Source organism: Ipomoea nil, unplaced genomic scaffold (assembly GCF_001879475.1).
Source record: "Ipomoea nil cultivar Tokyo-kokei standard unplaced genomic scaffold, Asagao_1.1 scaffold1101, whole genome shotgun sequence".
NCBI lineage: Eukaryota > Viridiplantae > Streptophyta > Magnoliopsida > Solanales > Convolvulaceae > Ipomoea > Ipomoea nil.
Window position 1 is genome coordinate 203,393 of NW_017617529.1, and position 17,115 is coordinate 220,507.

The window sequence follows — 17,115 nt, forward strand, 5'->3', positions numbered from 1 at the left end:
CCCTAACAAAATTACCCTTTCTCAAGGTGCAACAGTTAGGTGCAATTGTGTGTGCCCTAAGTTATGCCCAACTCTCGTTGTGACACAAACAAAGCTATGAAGCAAGAAATTCGGGCCCTAAACTACTAGTAACAAGAATGATAAACACAATTGCAACACAAGTATTAACCCTAAATAATAATATATTAAAGAATCTGAGAGCTCAGGCACATAGGTGCATAAACACTTTTACCTAAGAATCTCTAAAGAATTTAGCCAAGCATGACTAAATTATACATAGCAAATATATAAAAAGAATTACAAATTATCAAAGAGAGTACAAGATTGAACCAGACAATTTTCTCAAATTTCCCTAGAGTAAATTTCAAATTTGGTCCACTGACTATTGAAATTGTGTTAATTGCAATCCTGACTTTCAAAAGTGTTAATTTAGTACCTTAACTATGCAATTTTTATCAATTTTTGTCATGCCGGCCAAATGGCTCAAATGTGACCGAAAAATTTTAATTCAACAATTAATCTTAAATGGAATGAGCAAAGTCGTCATTTCATGTTAACTCCGAATTGAGAAAGTGATGCTTGACCAAATTAACAACCCTTCCACTGGTCATTCGCCCTAGTTGATCGATGAACATTAGAGAAAAACGAAGTGAAGGAAAACAAAAAGAGAAAACGAAGTGGAGAAGAGAAGAACGAAGACGAAGCTTTCAGCGTAATTCTTCTTACGTGGGTATGAGTATTTTCTATTCTTCTTATTCGAGTAACTGTAATGAGAACTATGAATTTGGGAAAAAGTTTCCAATTGTCCATTGTCGATGTGGTTACCAATTGAAGATTCGAACTTCATGGACTAATGAGAATCCAGGTCAGAGATTTTGGAAATGTTTCGGTGGTATTGTAAGTATTTTTTTTGTTAAATTTGTATATATGTACGACTAGCCAATTTAATTATATACACTAATTTTTTTTTGTTTGGTTTATGACATTTTTAAAACAGAGTCAGAGTCAGGTTGGGTGTGGATTCGTGGATTGGTATGATCCTCCAATGTGCTATCGTTCGAAGCGGATACTTTTGAAATTGCTAAAACGCATAAATAGACAAGAAGAAGAAGAGATAAGAACACTAAATATGAAGCTTCAAGGTGATAAGAAGGAGGATGGCAAACTGTTGAACAAGAGTGTAGTAATATTGATTTCAATATTTGTAGGTTTTGTTGGTAGTAAGTATTGTACCACTAATCCTTGAATTGTGGAGTGTATGAAATGGCAAACTGTTAAAACAAGCTTTTGTAATGTATGAAGTTATCCTTTTTGTTTTGGTAATGAAATTATCCTTTTTAGCAAACTGTTGATCCTTTTCACTCAATATAATGCAATGTGGTCATTAAGCAAAAAACTGACTTCAACTCTGAAGTGAGTATAACCAAGCAAAAAATTGATCCTTTTCATTCACACAATATGGTCACCAAGAATTGCAATGAATTGATCCTTTTCATTCATTAAGCAAAGACACTGACTTCAACTGTGAAGTGAGTAACCATACTGTCAAGACTACATTACAACAATTCCAAAAACTTTGTCAAAGCATGTCAATGACTAAAAACACTGTCAAAGTTGCATGGCAATAACCAAAAACTGACTCCATTATAACACAACCATTACATTACAGTTTCAAAAACATTCAAAGTCTAAGCTTCAGTCAATGTTGATAGGGTCATCACTGTATCCAAAGAATTTGGACTCCATGGTTGTCTTGCTTCTGGTATAGTATGGCTTCTTACAGTTGGATTGCCTTTTCTTTGTGGTCTTGCTCCTGCTCCTGCTGCCCAACACCATCTTCATTCTCTTCCATCGGCTGCCCAACACCAACTTGGTTTTCGTCTTCCTGCTACTGCCCAACACCATGTTGGTTTTCCTCATCCTGCTACTGCCCAACACCATGTTGGTTTTCGTCCTCCTGCTCCTGCCTAGTAACCTTTGAAGTGATGTGGATGGGGTTTGGTTGGTGGCATAAATGACCCTTTCCTTTGCCTTCAACTGAAACAATAAAATAAATTATGGCATAAATGATTTATTACCTTTTGTTTTGGATTGGATGGACACTTCTTTGAATTATATCCAACTTGCCTACAAAGGGTACAAAGCAGTTGGATATACTTTCTAGACACAGAAAATCCCTCTTCACTCAACTTTGGCTCAATCTCTCTAACAGATCTCTGTCTAAGCTTCTTTGGCCTACCAACCTTGGCAGAATAGATAGGTGGCAGTGGGGGAGCTCTGTTAGTCACAGGCCACTCATCAGGCCCTGCCATAAGGTTAATTGAGCCACTATATATCTTCAAATAAGTTTCCTTTGAGTAATATGGATGGACAAATTCATAGAATGCTCCTTTCCCATTTTTTTTTTTCCAAATTACACATACTGCATGCTTACAAGGAAGCCTAGACAAATCCCACTTCTTACAAGAACAACTTTTCATTTCCAAGTCAACCTATTGTTGGTTCCCATACAATTGTCCTAACTCAAACTTAAAAAAAGTCACACTGAGTGGCCAAATAACATGCTGGCTCCTTTTCTGTTTTCTTCAACTTCCCAACAATTGTTGGACATATCATTGCCTTCCAACTAGTTGCTTTTTGTCTTTGATCAAATAATTTACTCATTAGCATTTTCCTTATAGTCTCAAGGCAGTATATAATTGGCTTGTCCTTAGCCCCAAATAAAGTTGAATTGAATGACTCACGTATGTTGTTTACCAACATGTCATAGTGGCTGTGTGTTGAGAAGTGGGATCTAGACCATTCTGTTGGAGACTTATCACCTAACCATTGATATGCTTGTTCATCTAATGCCCTACGTTTGCTTAAAGCATTAGTGTAGGAATTAACAGTTGTTTCCCTAACACAAACCCAAGGAGCATCCTTCAGTCCCTTACCTTGAAACCCTGCCACTTTCATATTTTCATGCAGGTGCCTTACACAACACCTGTGCTCCACACCAGGTAGGACATCCACAAATGTCGAGATTAAACCCTTCTGTCTATCACTTATAAAACAGACTTCATGCTCAAGATACTTTGTTATCTCCATATCCTCCTTTAGTAGTTATAGAAACCAAGACCAAGACTCCTTTTTCTCTCCTTCAACAATAGCATATGCAAGTGGGAAAATACTGTCATTAGCATCAACATACAATGCAGTAAGCAGCATCCCACTTGTTGAACATCTCAAGTGACATCCATCCACACCTATTAGGGGGTCTACAATGTTTGAATCCTTGTTTGCAACCATCCCAGCAAATGTACATTCTTAAAAATTTATGCTGCCCACTTTCATCTTGCAAATCACTAAGCTTCACAACACAATTACTATTAGGGTTTGTCCTAGAAATTTAAGCACAATAGCTCCAAATCTTCTTAAAGTTGTCTTCATCATCACCAAGAGTCTTTATTTCTTAGCCTTCCAAATAGCCCTATATGCTTGTTGATCACTTAAATAGAACCCCTCTTTATTGCACATTGCATCCCTGAATTTTTCATCATCCAGTTTGGATTGTTTTTTAATTCCTTGGACCATCTCTTTGCAACTACACTAGCTTTTACCATCGAATTCTCCCAAACCCAAGAACAACCTCCATGCACATCAACCATGTTTAGAATCCTTCAATAATGTGAGTTAGTCACTTTCGTCAAACCTATTCTCCAAGGACAACCATCATGTGAACACTCAACTATAACCCTCTCCTTGTCATTTTTAATAGTTCGAATATCTTTCCCATTTTTGAAACCATATATTCAATTTCACCTTGCCTATTTGTTACACCATTATGAAAAATAAAAATTGAAAAATGGCCAATTTCATCTCCTGTAAAGCACCTAAATAATAAAAAAAGAACAATATAAAAACACATGTCAGTATTCCTAATTCCAATATATGCACATGACATATCAACAAAAAGATAAATATAGTGGTCCCACATAGCTAACCATATACATAGAACACAACACAATTATGAACAAATTGGTCCCCACAAAAATAATTTATTGCTTTAGTCTATCACAATTGTGTATATTAAAGAATAAGTTCACAATTTCAGCGCAAAAAAAAAAAAAAAAAAAAAAAAAAAAAAAAAAAAAAAAGTATAGGGATGGCAATGGGGCAGGGCGGGGGCAGGGGATCAATCCCACCCCACTCCCCATACCCGCACCTGCACCTGCGCGGGTAATGAAATTCCTTCCCATACCCGCCCCCGTGGGGATTTTGCGGGTGCGGGGTATACCCGTGGGGATTTTGCATATAATCTTAGTCTCATTAATAATATGAAACTTACACCTAATAAAATTTTTATTACTACAATTTATAATATTAATGCATCAAATTCTTCACTAAATAACTACCAACTTGAATATTACATTTGCTTCCAACTTCAACAGTTGTGTATAACATCTTAGCCACTAGCACCAAAAAATAATTAAAAGCTGTAATATTAGTGAGTTGAGACATTCCCTTACTATCCAAAAATCTTTAAATAAATAACATAATACTTTGATATTGACTTAAATATAATAACACAATATATATATATATATATATATATATATATATATATATATATATATATATATATATATATATATATATATATAGATGTGTATTCAAATGAGGACAAGTATATTATAGAGGACTGTGAGGACAAATGTAGTGTGTGCCATTAGTCGGTATGTCGTGTGTATGGCCGAATGTAGTCGTGTGCCACAGTTTGTATGTCACGTGCTAGATTTGTTCATTTATAGAGTCTGGGTTCGAAACCTGATGTTTACATTTATTCTTGTGTGCCATTATGTATTAAGTTGTGTGCCTGGTATTAATTTGTTGTGTGCCCATTATTTGTCCTCATAGTCCTTTATATATTGTTGTCCTCATTTGAACTCAACCCGGGTTGAGTTCAAATGAGGACAACAATATATAGAGGACTGTGAGGACAAATAATGGGCACACAACAAATCAGTATCTATAATAAATATAATAAGTGTCAATACAAGTGTAGGTAAACATAATAAGTGTCAATACAAGTTATGTCCTTGATTTTTGTCCCTTTTTATATGCTAATAAATATATACATTTTGCTTTAATTGTTGTACATTCATTTGCATTGGACAAAATCACCCTTACACCGTTATAACACCGTTAGTTTTTAATATATCTACCAATCTTACCATACACCTACATCTATCATATCTTTTTCCTATTTTTAATTATCATTTTATTAAAATTATCATATAACAATTAATTTAATTATAAATTATATTTTAATTAAATATTTATATGAATGTTAAATTATATATGTGTATATATATATATGTGTATCATATATATATATATATATATATATATATATATATATATATATATATATATATACATATTATTTGTGTATCCATATCAATATATTATATATGTGAGTCTTAGCTTAGTATTATTTGTAAATTATTATTATATAAAAATATAATTTTTTTTTTTTTGTTTTGATCACTATATTATTCAAATATATGATAATTCAAAAGTATCATCGCTTTAAGAAATTGCAAAACATAATTTTAACTAATTTTTTAAATTTTATTACTTCCAAATATTTTAATATTAGACATAAGTTTTCGCGCGTACAAAATGCTAGGAGTAACCACACCCGCCCCCATACCCGCGCGGGTTTAAAACTTTTTCCCCATACCCGCACCCATTACCCAAATTATGCGGGTATTTTATTATCCATTGGGGCGGGGATGCGGGTAACCCGTTGGGTGCGGGTAGAATTGTCATCCCTACATGAGTACACACCTTTTAAATCTTGCACAATATATAAGTTCACACACAATAGCATAGATGCGCACATATGAATTGAACCTAAAGACAAGAACAATAGACAATGACTTGACATAAATGATGTCATTCACACTAACACAACAATAATGCACACGATGTTTGATTCAACGTACACTACAACCAACATACTTGGATTAAATGTGCAAACTGAGATAGAAGTGCACACATAACCCTGGAATGCACATAACGCTACAATGCAATACACATATAGCGCATACCGTAGCCCCCCAGATGCACGCATTTACAGATGCATATGAATATATACTAAATGAAATGCACTCGTATGGAATTGGAAGTATACAATCCTACCAAAAAGTACAATACTAAGAGAAAATATAATCCTTAAAAAAAATACCTCTAAAAATCATGCATAACATGCACATATAATAATAATATTAGGATTTTAAATGCACACAAAAAATATTAATTCACCTCTCGATAAATATGTGTAAATAAATAATCCAACAAATCTTAAAAAATCATTATCATATACAAACCCGAGATCAAAGGTCCAAATTAGTTCTTAGTTTTCATGTGAGGGTTCTTATATGATACTCAATAAATAAATAAACAAATAAATAAATAAATAAATAAATAAATATATATATATATATATATATATATATATATATAGGGTTCAGGTACGATAGATGCTTCCCGTGCGGTTGTGCGATTGGACGCACCTTAAGCATTAACATGGCGCAACTTAAATATACAAATCACCACGCACCTTGAGTCCACAAACAAAGCACCATAAGAACACAAATCACTCACCTTAAGTACAAAAATCACACACATTAAACACAGAACAAAACACATTGTGCACAAAATTCACACACTTAAGATTTTAAAATGTCTCACATTAAGCACAAACTCACACACATTAAATACAAAACTTACGCACATTAAGCACAAACCTCATGCACATTAAGCATTAAACTGACGCACTTTAAGTATTAATTCACAGACCTTAATCACTAACCCCACGCACCTTAAGCACAAACCACACGCACATTAAGCACAAACTCCACGCATATTAAAAACAAATCTCACGCACCTTAAGCACAAAAGCTCACACTTTAAGTTTTAACAACTACTGACATTAATCACTAACCCCACGCACCTTAAGCACAAACCCCACGCACATTAAGCACACACTTTATGCATATTAAGAACAAATCTCACGCACCTTAAATACAAAAGCCCACATTTTAAATTTTAACAACTACTCACATTAAGCACAAACCCACGCACCTTAAGCTCAAAACCCACGCACCTTAAGCACAAGACTCACGCACTTTATATACAAAACTCACGCACATTAATCACAAAACCACTCACCTTAATTTTGACCTAGATGCAAAAATTACAAAATTGCCACCGCATTTTTTTAAAAAAATTTTGGTAATCTTGGACGACTTTGATTTAAGCAAGACGAATGGCTCAGACTAAACCGCACCTGAGGCGTTCACCCGCACCACAACCGTTTTCTATATATATGTGTGTGTGTGTGTGTGTGTGTGTGTAGGTCTATATTTAGGTGAAAACCAACATTAACCTGCGAACTGCAAACTTATGAACGATTGCACTGCACTTATTACATGATTGCACTACACCCGAATATGATTGCACCGCAAGGTCCTCCAGGCATGTCTGGGAGCCGTAGCAGTGCAATCATGTAGTAGTGGCGGTTCAATCTTTCACAAGTTCTCAGTTCGCAGGTTAAGATTGGTATATATATATATATATATATATATATATATATATATATATATATATATATATATATATATATATATATATATATATATATATATATATATATAGGCCCAGGATCATGTGGGAAGGACTTCCGAGGTGAAAAATACACACAAATCTAAGCCATTAATTTCGTCCAAATGTACTGCTCTTTACTAATATTAAAAAAAAAAAAAAAACTTCAGATTAACAAAAATTGTGCACTTGAAAATTACAAAAATATGCACTTGAAAGCACAAAAATGTGCACTTCATGGCCAAAATTCTGCACTCAAAGGTAGAAAAAATGTGGAATCGAAGCAATTTATGGTACTAAAATGGGGAGTTATTCAACTTAAGTGTTATTGTTGAATGTTGATAGTACCCTTACAAATCGTTTGTAAATCTCACAAATTTCTATTCGAAAGTTAGTTATACGTTGTTGAAAGGAATGCAAAAGATATAACAAATACTGGTCCATAATTGTGCACTTGAAGACACAAAAATGTACACTTGAAAAGCCAAAATTCTGCACCCGAATGCAAAAAAGATGTGCAATTGATGCAATTTACAGTACCAAAAAGGGAAGTTATTCAACTTAAGTGTTATTGAAGCAATTACCATTACAAATCGTTTGTAAATCTCACAAATTTTCATTAGAAAGTTAGTTATACGTTGTTGAAAATAATGCAAAAGATATAAAAAAAATACTGGCCCATAATTGTGCACTTCAAGGCACAAAATGTGCACTTGAAGGTCAAAATTCTGCACTCGAAGGCAAAAAGACGTACAATCGATACAATTTATGGTACCAAAAAGGGGTAGTTATTCAACTTAAGTTTTATTGAGCAATTGTCCTTACAAATCGTTAAATCTCACAAATTTTTATTAGAATGTTAGTTATACGTTGTTGAAAAGAATGGAAAAGATATAACAAATACTGGCCCATAATTGTGCACTTGAAGCACAAATATGTGCACTTGGAGGCAAAAATTATGCACTAGAAGGCAAAAAGAAGTGCAATCGATGCAATTTATGGTATCAAAAAGAGGAGTTATTCAACTTAAGTGTTATTGAAGCAATTACCCTTACTAATCATTTGTAAATCTCACAAGTATCATTAAAAACTTAGTTATATTTTATTGAAAAGAATGCAAAAGATGTAATAAACATTGGCCTATAATTATGCACTTGAAGACACAAAATTGTGCACTCAAAGACTAAATTTTTGCTCTCAAAGACACAAAGATGTGCACTCAAAGGAAAAACTATGTACGGAGACAAAACACATGCACTCGAAGAAGGGAAAATATGCACTCGAAGACAAATAACACCTAAACTTACCTACACAAAATTACAAAAATGCCACAGCGTGTTTTTTAAGATAAAGAACATCTAAACTTACCTAGACTGTTAATTTGAATTAGATCTATTGCTGATATTTAACCTTATTTTTTACCTAAAACCTCCCTTCGCATTTGATCCATATTCCGGTAAAAAACACCAGGGAAACGGTCAACTCCTCCCCCTTCCTCCCCCACTCTTTTTTCAACCCACTCTATGGTTCATGCCAAAACAAATCACACAATTCTGACTCGAATTGTCATGATTTTAGACTTGGGTACATGTGCACTAAGGAAGCCGTAAATCTCCAAGTATTTCGTGTCGTAGGGGTCGGACCCTATGGTCCCGTTAGAGTTGTGCGCAATAGTTAGCCCCTAACGAACGCTTTTAGTGCACTCGTAACTAAGGGATCACTACATCAGTCGGATGGGCGTAGTTTGACCTCTCACACTCTTAGGGCATGATGATTTTTTTTTCTTTTTTCTTTTTTTTTGTAATGAGAATGATCGACGCGGGACATAGCCCATTGTTATTTGTTAAGACTTGAAACTTGGTTAAGGTCGGCCTCAATCATAAATTAAAATGGAAATGGTGTATTTCATTAATCATTGCGTGCATTATTTCATCATATTAGAGAATAATATTATATTTATGAACTTAGTCTAATATTGTTTCCTAGTCTTGTGTAGTGGTTTCTATAATTTCTCTTTGCCTAGCTATTTCCTACTTTTTTGATATAATTGTGTATATATACTTGTTCCTTATTAATGAAATATACAAGCTGTTTATATCTCATAACATGGTATCAAGAGTTTGATCCTATTGGGTAAATTTTTTTTTTTTATCTTCTTCATGGCTTTGGAAAACCCATCTTCCCCTCCAACTACAACTACAGATGATCCTCCTGCTATCATTCCCACCACACAAGATCCTCAAAATCCTCTTCTTATAATTAATTTCTCAAATATAACCAAGTTAACAGACACAAACTACCTCACTTGGAGTCTTTAGATCACATTCCTTCTTGAAGGATATGATCTTCATCACCACCTTGATGACACTCATATTTCCCCTACAACCACCATCACCGCTGATGGTGTTACATCACCAAATCCTGCTTATACAAAATGGAAACGTCAAGATTGTCTCATTTTTAGTGCTCTTCTTGGTGCTATATCCACTCCTTTACAACCACTAGTTGCTCGTGCCACCACCTCCCTCACAGCATGGCAACTTCTTGCTAGTACCTTTGCAAAACCCTCTCGTGGTCACATAAGACAATTAAAGGATCAATTGAAACGGCTAACGAAGGGCACAAAATCTGTTAGTGCATACATGCAGGCTATTAAAACCCGAAGTGATGAACTTGCGTTGCTAGGTAAACCCATTGATGATGAAGACCTCATTGATCATGTTCTTGACGGACTTGTTACTGAGTACAAATCTGTAGTTGATGCCATTAATGCCCGTGATACTACAATTTCCTTTGCTGTGCTTCATGAAAAACTCTTAAATAAAGAAGTGTTTCTTCAAACTGTTGAGTCTAGTTCGCAGATACTTCCAGCAACAACGAATCCAACCACCTTCCGGAACAACAATAATTCCAATCGCTCAAATCGGCGTCCGTCCAACAACAATTCCTTCCAACAAAATTCTGCCACTACATTTTCTCCTCATGACCAGCGTCAACCCAAACCTTATTTGGGTCGTTGCCAAACATGTGGTACTCAAGGACACACTGCTAAGCGATGTCCAATGTATCGACTTGTTACTAATCAGCAGTCTCAGTTAGCTCGTCCTCAAGGGACCCAGGGATATCGGCCTTCAACACCTTGGCAACCACGAGCAAATCATACAACACTTAGCCATGACACAACTCCTACGTGGCTTTTGGACAGTGGGGCATCCCACCATGTTACTTCTGATTTGAGTAATCTCTCACTACATAGCCCGTATCCAGGATCTGATGATATCATGATAGGAGATGGATCATCTCTCTCTATAACACATACTGGTTCCACTTCAATATCCACTCCTTATCGCTTATTTTCTTTACAAAATGTTCTTTGTGTTCCCTCCATGAAAAAGAATTTGATTTCAATTTATCAATTATGTACCAATAATGATGTTTCTGTTGAATTTTCTCCCTCTACTTTTCAGGTGAAGGATCTAAACACCGGGGCAACTCTATTGACGGGTAAGTCTAAGGATGGTGTATATGAGTGGCCAACTTCACCGTCCTCTAGTCCATCTTCACCTTTACTTGCTTTTTCCACTACTAAAACTACCTCATCTGAGTGGCACTCCAGATTAGGTCATCCATCCTTACCTATCATGAGAAATATTGTTTCTAAATTTTCCTTGCCGTTGTCTAGTTCATTATTGTCTCATGTACATTGTAATGCATGCTCCAAAAATAAAAGTCATAAACTCCCTTTCTTAGCTTCTACCTTACAATCATCAAACCCTCTAGAAATAATATTTTCTGATGTTTGGACCTCTCCTGTTTATTCTGTTGATGGTTACAAATATTATGTTATTTTTGTTGACCATTATACACGATACATTTGGTTTTATCCACTTAAAAGAAAATCCCATGTGCATGATGTCTTTGTGTGTTTCAAAGCACTAGTTGAAAACCGATTTAAACACAAAATTGTTACTTTATATTCTGATAATGGTGGTGAATACCGTTCACTTGAAAATTTTCTTTCAACAAATGGTATATCTCATCTTACCACGCCACCTCACACACCATAACACAATGGTTTCTCTGAACGGAGACACCGTCATATTGTTGAAACCGGTTTGTCCCTTCTCACTCATTCATCAATGTGTTTATCTTATTGGACATATGCATTTTCTACAGCAGTGTATCTCATTAACCGTATGCCTACACCAACATTACATCTTTCGTCTCCATTTCAAAAACTCTTCCAATCATCACCCAATTACTCCAAACTTAAGGTGTTTGGATGTTTATGTTATCCGTGCCTACGTCCTTACTCACAACACAAGCTTGACATGCGATCTATTCCATGTGTTTTTTTGGGATATTCTTTAACACAAAGTGCATATATTTGTTTTGATATGTCTACATCTAAAATATTTATTTCTCGTCATGTTAAGTTTGTGGAAAGCATTTTTCCCTTTAAAAGTCAACAAAGTCATCTCCATCAACCTAGCATAGAAGCCATCTCCAAATGGTTTCCTCCAGTTCAAGTGCTACCCGTTTCTAGTGGCTCACTCAATACATCTCCTCAAAGGGTTCCCTCGTGTCAACATCCATCACCAATTGTTCGCACAATTCATCATATGGAAAATAACCCAACTACCCCACAAAATGACTCACCGGGTAATTCTTTCACATTACTTGAAAATCCGCCCAGTTCATCAGATACATCGACTACATCACCCGAACACCATCTTGTCTCACAAGATGGCCTGACCACGTCACTAGGCACACAGTCCGTATCACTTGGACAACAACCTGCCTCACAACAAGACTCTCCTATGTCATCATCAAGCACTCACTCCTTGTTGAATGCTTGTTCTCCCACTGAGTCACCCAGTCATAATCCTCTTCCTACATTACCTAAAAAGAAACAAATCCCTCAACATGATCATCACATGGTGACTAGATCCAAAAATAACATCCGCAAGCCCCTTGTCAAAATGAATCTCACTGCTGTCCTATCCAAACCTCTTGACATTGAGCCCACTACCGTTTCTCAGGCACTGAAAGATCCCAAGTGGAGACGGGCTATGAATGATGAGTTTGAAGCTTTAATCAGAAACGGAACATGGCAGCTTGTTCCATCTTCCCCTTCGCAAAATATTGTTGGTTGCAAGTGGGTTTTTCGCATCAAACGCCTCCCAAATGGCTCGATTGATAAATATAAAGCCAGGTTAGTTGCTAAAGGGTTTCATCAACGACCTGGTGTGGATTATCATGATACCTTTAGTCCAGTTGTTAAGCCTACGACAATTAGGCTTGTTTTAAGCCTAGCAGTCAGTAGAGGTTGGAAGTTGCGGCAGTTAGATGTCAATAATGCATTCCTTCAAGGTCACCTTCATGAAGATGTTTACATGCCCCAACCTCATGGATTTGTTGATACAGATAATCCAACCTATGTTTGCAAACTCAGAAAGGCTATATATGAGCTCAAGCAAGCTCCCCGAGCTTGGTATCTTGAACTTCGCACGTTTCTTGTTGAATCAGGATTCATAAACTCACATGCCGACACTTCTCTATTTACTTTTCACTCTAGTGACCTTGTCATATATATCCTTGTTTATGTGGACGATATTATTATCACGGGAACCAATTCCACGGTTGTTCAACAATTCATTGATATTCTGGTACACAAGTTTTCACTCAAAGATCTTGGTACTTTGGCTTACTTCCTTGGGGTTGAGGTTGCCACTACACCATCTGGCATTTTTCTTGCTCAAAAATGTTATGTTTCTGATTTGCTTGCTCGAGCAAAAATGTCTACAGCCAAGCCAGTATCCACACCGGTTGATACGAATGGTAACTTAACCCTTGCTTCAGGTACTACTCTAACTGATGCCACTGCATACAGGACTATCATAGGTGGTCTCCAATATTTGTGCCTCACTCGCCCAGATATTGCTTATGCTGTTAATAAGCTTTCGCGGTTTATGCATCGACCAATTACTGACCATTGGGCTGATGTAAAACGATTGCTTCGATACCTATGTGGTACCTTAAACCATGGGATATTTCTTCATAAGGACAATCCTATTTCTTTACATGCATACTCTGATGCAGATTGGGCTGGTAACAAAGATGACTACACCTCAACGAGTGCTTATATTGTTTACCTTGGTCGTCATCCTGTCTCTTGGTCGTCCAATAAGCAACGGACAGTTGCTCGCTCGTCTACAGAAGCAGAATATCGATCTGTTGCTACTGCTGCTTCAGAGGTTAATTAGGTTTGCTCTCTTCTTACAGAACTTGGTGTCTCTCTGCCTACTCCACCTGTAATCTATTGTGACAATGTTGGTGCTACATATCTTTTCTCTAATCCAGTCTTTCATTCTCGTATGAAACATGTGGCAATTGATTATCATTTTATTCGGGACCAAGTGCAATCAGGTGCTCTACGTGTTACTCATGTTTCTTCTGCAGATCAACTTGCTGATGCTCTAACCAAACCACTGCCACGCGGCCGTTTTTTGGACTTAAAGGTCAAGATTGGTGTCTCCTACGGAACTTCATCTTGAGGGGGCATATTAGAGAATAATATTATATTTATGAACTTAGTCTAATATTGTTTCCTAGTCTTGTCTAGTGGTTTCTATAATTTCTCTTTGCCTAGCTATTTCCTACTTTTGTGATATAATTGGGTATATATACTTGTTCCTTATTAATGAAATATACAAGCTGTTTATATCACATAACACATCATTACTCCTCTTTGAAAATATGTCCTTCCCAATTGTTGCCGTTACCATATAATCATATCGCTGGGAATTAATTGAATGAGTGATGAATGAAATCACCACCCTTAATTATTCAGAGATCTACAACTCAACTACCGATAATAATGATGATCAAAAATCACAATAAATTTTCAAATTCCACCCTGAAAGAAATTACTATAATTGAATTGCGGGAAAATCACAGCTAATTTTTTTGAAAGGAAAGTTTACCCATCTTATTACAGCTAATTTGGTCAAATTGTTAACAACAAAGTTAAAAGTTCGATTTCTAGCGAAAGCAGTCTATTGACCTTCTTAGTTTGAGTCGGTCAGCTATGAGCAAATGTTGGTTTACCACCTTATGACCTTTTTGCCAGTTAGAGTCACAATGTAAGTTTTACGCAGTGTACATCCTTGAGTAATGATTGTGAATTTCTCTCCTCACTCAAAAAAAAAAATATAAGAGAAAATATAATACTTTTGATGAAAAAAGTAATAATTTTACATCAAAATGTAGAAGTATTACATTTGTCCACAAAAGTATTGCATTTTCCTATATAAGTAATAAACATTATATTCATGATTTATTATTACATTTGCTTATTGACCCAACCCGTATCACAGAAGATCCATAAATTTAATCAATTTTAAAATTAATGATTAAAAGAATAAAAAGGCTAAAAATAAAATAAAATAGTCAAAAGTTAAACTATTCTTTAGTAAAGATTTTTACGGCGCCGATTATACTAGCAAAAACAAAACATATCATATTTATTATACTACCTACTATCAACACCAATAATATATTGTGATTTGACATACTCAATTTGGCAAGAAATTTTTTATCTCTTTTATGATGGGTCATTCATCATCTTGGCGTTTCCCTTTCATGAATTTAAGAACGCACCGAATGCCATATTGCCATTCGCCCACAACAAACGTCCTCCACACATCCACTACTCTTAATTATCTAAAAGATTACTCCACCAAATTTGAATATTTCAACAAATATTTCGTTTGACTTAATAAAATATGCTTTCTTATGTAATACTGTAATTAATCTCATTGCATTTGCACACTCCGTCTACATTTCTTGGTCAAATCACAAAAACTTACTATCACCGAACAATTTAAGAAAATATTTAAACAAAAAATCATTTGACCTTTCTCATTTCTTCTCTTCCCTGGCTAATTAATAAAAGTCAAACCCCTTGCCACTTGCTTTATTTTTTTATTTTTTTTTTTTTTTTGAGAACTTGCTAATAGCCCATCATGGTATGCATTAGCCTATAATAGTTATATCGTGGACTAGGCACATATAGCAACATCCACCTAATACATTAATATTTTTTGGATACATTTAATTTTTCAGTTTACATCATACTAATTATATGCCTTTAGAATCTCTGCACAAGATCTTGTTTGAAATAATTCCCAACTAGTGTCATCGTGGGTGGAAATAGTTTGAACGGGATTGCAAGTCGGCAAACCTTGCCCTAGCCAAACAGGAAGGTATTTCCTATATGTGGTACGGGGTCCGAACTCGCTCACCACTGATCATAAGAACTTGTTCTTGGTCGAGCCCGAACCTTGACCAAGAAAAAGTTAAGCTTTCCCTAGCGGCGTTACGATGTTCGACCTCGCCTAGCTCTAAATGGAAAAGTATTCCCTAGGGGTGATACATACATTGCTACCCACCGAATGAAATAGCTCGTCCTTTGTTGAGCCCAAGCCTCGGTTAAGAAAAGCTAAGTGATTCCCTAGGGATGGTATGGGGTCCGACCTCGCTCACCATCAAATGAAAGAACTCGCTCTTGGCCAAGGTAAGTGCCTTTTGACCCAAAGCCATTACTCGTCAAACCCAAAGTCGTGATTCGAGTCTTGAAGTCCGACCCCGAGTTTTAGCTAGAGAGATTGGCTCAACTTCGAGGCGATAGCATTGTTGGATCTCGAGCTACTTCTATCGACCCTAAGGTCGCTGATTAGATCGAAGTAAACTCAAGGACAAACCTCGACACTAAGGGAGCCCGGTGGACGACCAAAGTGTATCGCCAAGTTGGGTTGAGCTAAAAGGCGACTTACCTTTCCCAAGGTGAACTAGAGGACGAACTAGCGTATTGCCGAGGTGGGTCGTGTTCAAATGAGACTTACCTTCCCTGAGGCTATCCAGAGGAAGACTTGAGCGTATCTCCAATCTAGGTCAAGCTCAAAGGAAACTTACCTTCCTCAAGGCAAGCTCGAGGAAGACCCAAGCATATTACCAAGCTTTATGTATGCCTTGTGTTACAAAAGTAAAAAGAGAGTTTCTGAATAAGTTGTATATTAGAAAAGAGAATATACAGCTCTATAAATACATGTTAGAATACTTATAATAAGAAAACAAGTTTCCATATGAATACTTACTCAAATCCCTATAATCTCCAGGCTGCCTAATATGTATAAGTTCTATATTACTTGCACGCTCCATAACACTTCCCTCAAATTGGAGCATAGATATTAATTATGTCCAACTTGTTACACAAATAACTAACTCAAAACTCATTTAGTACACTCCCCTGAAACGAAAGCTTGGATACCACCAATACCACGGACAACCGGGTGAACTCAAAGTGGACAGAACAAGCTTGGATTGGACCCTCCCCCTGAACCGGAAGCTTGGATGCCACCAATACCACAGACAAACACCGGGTGAACACAAAGTAGACCA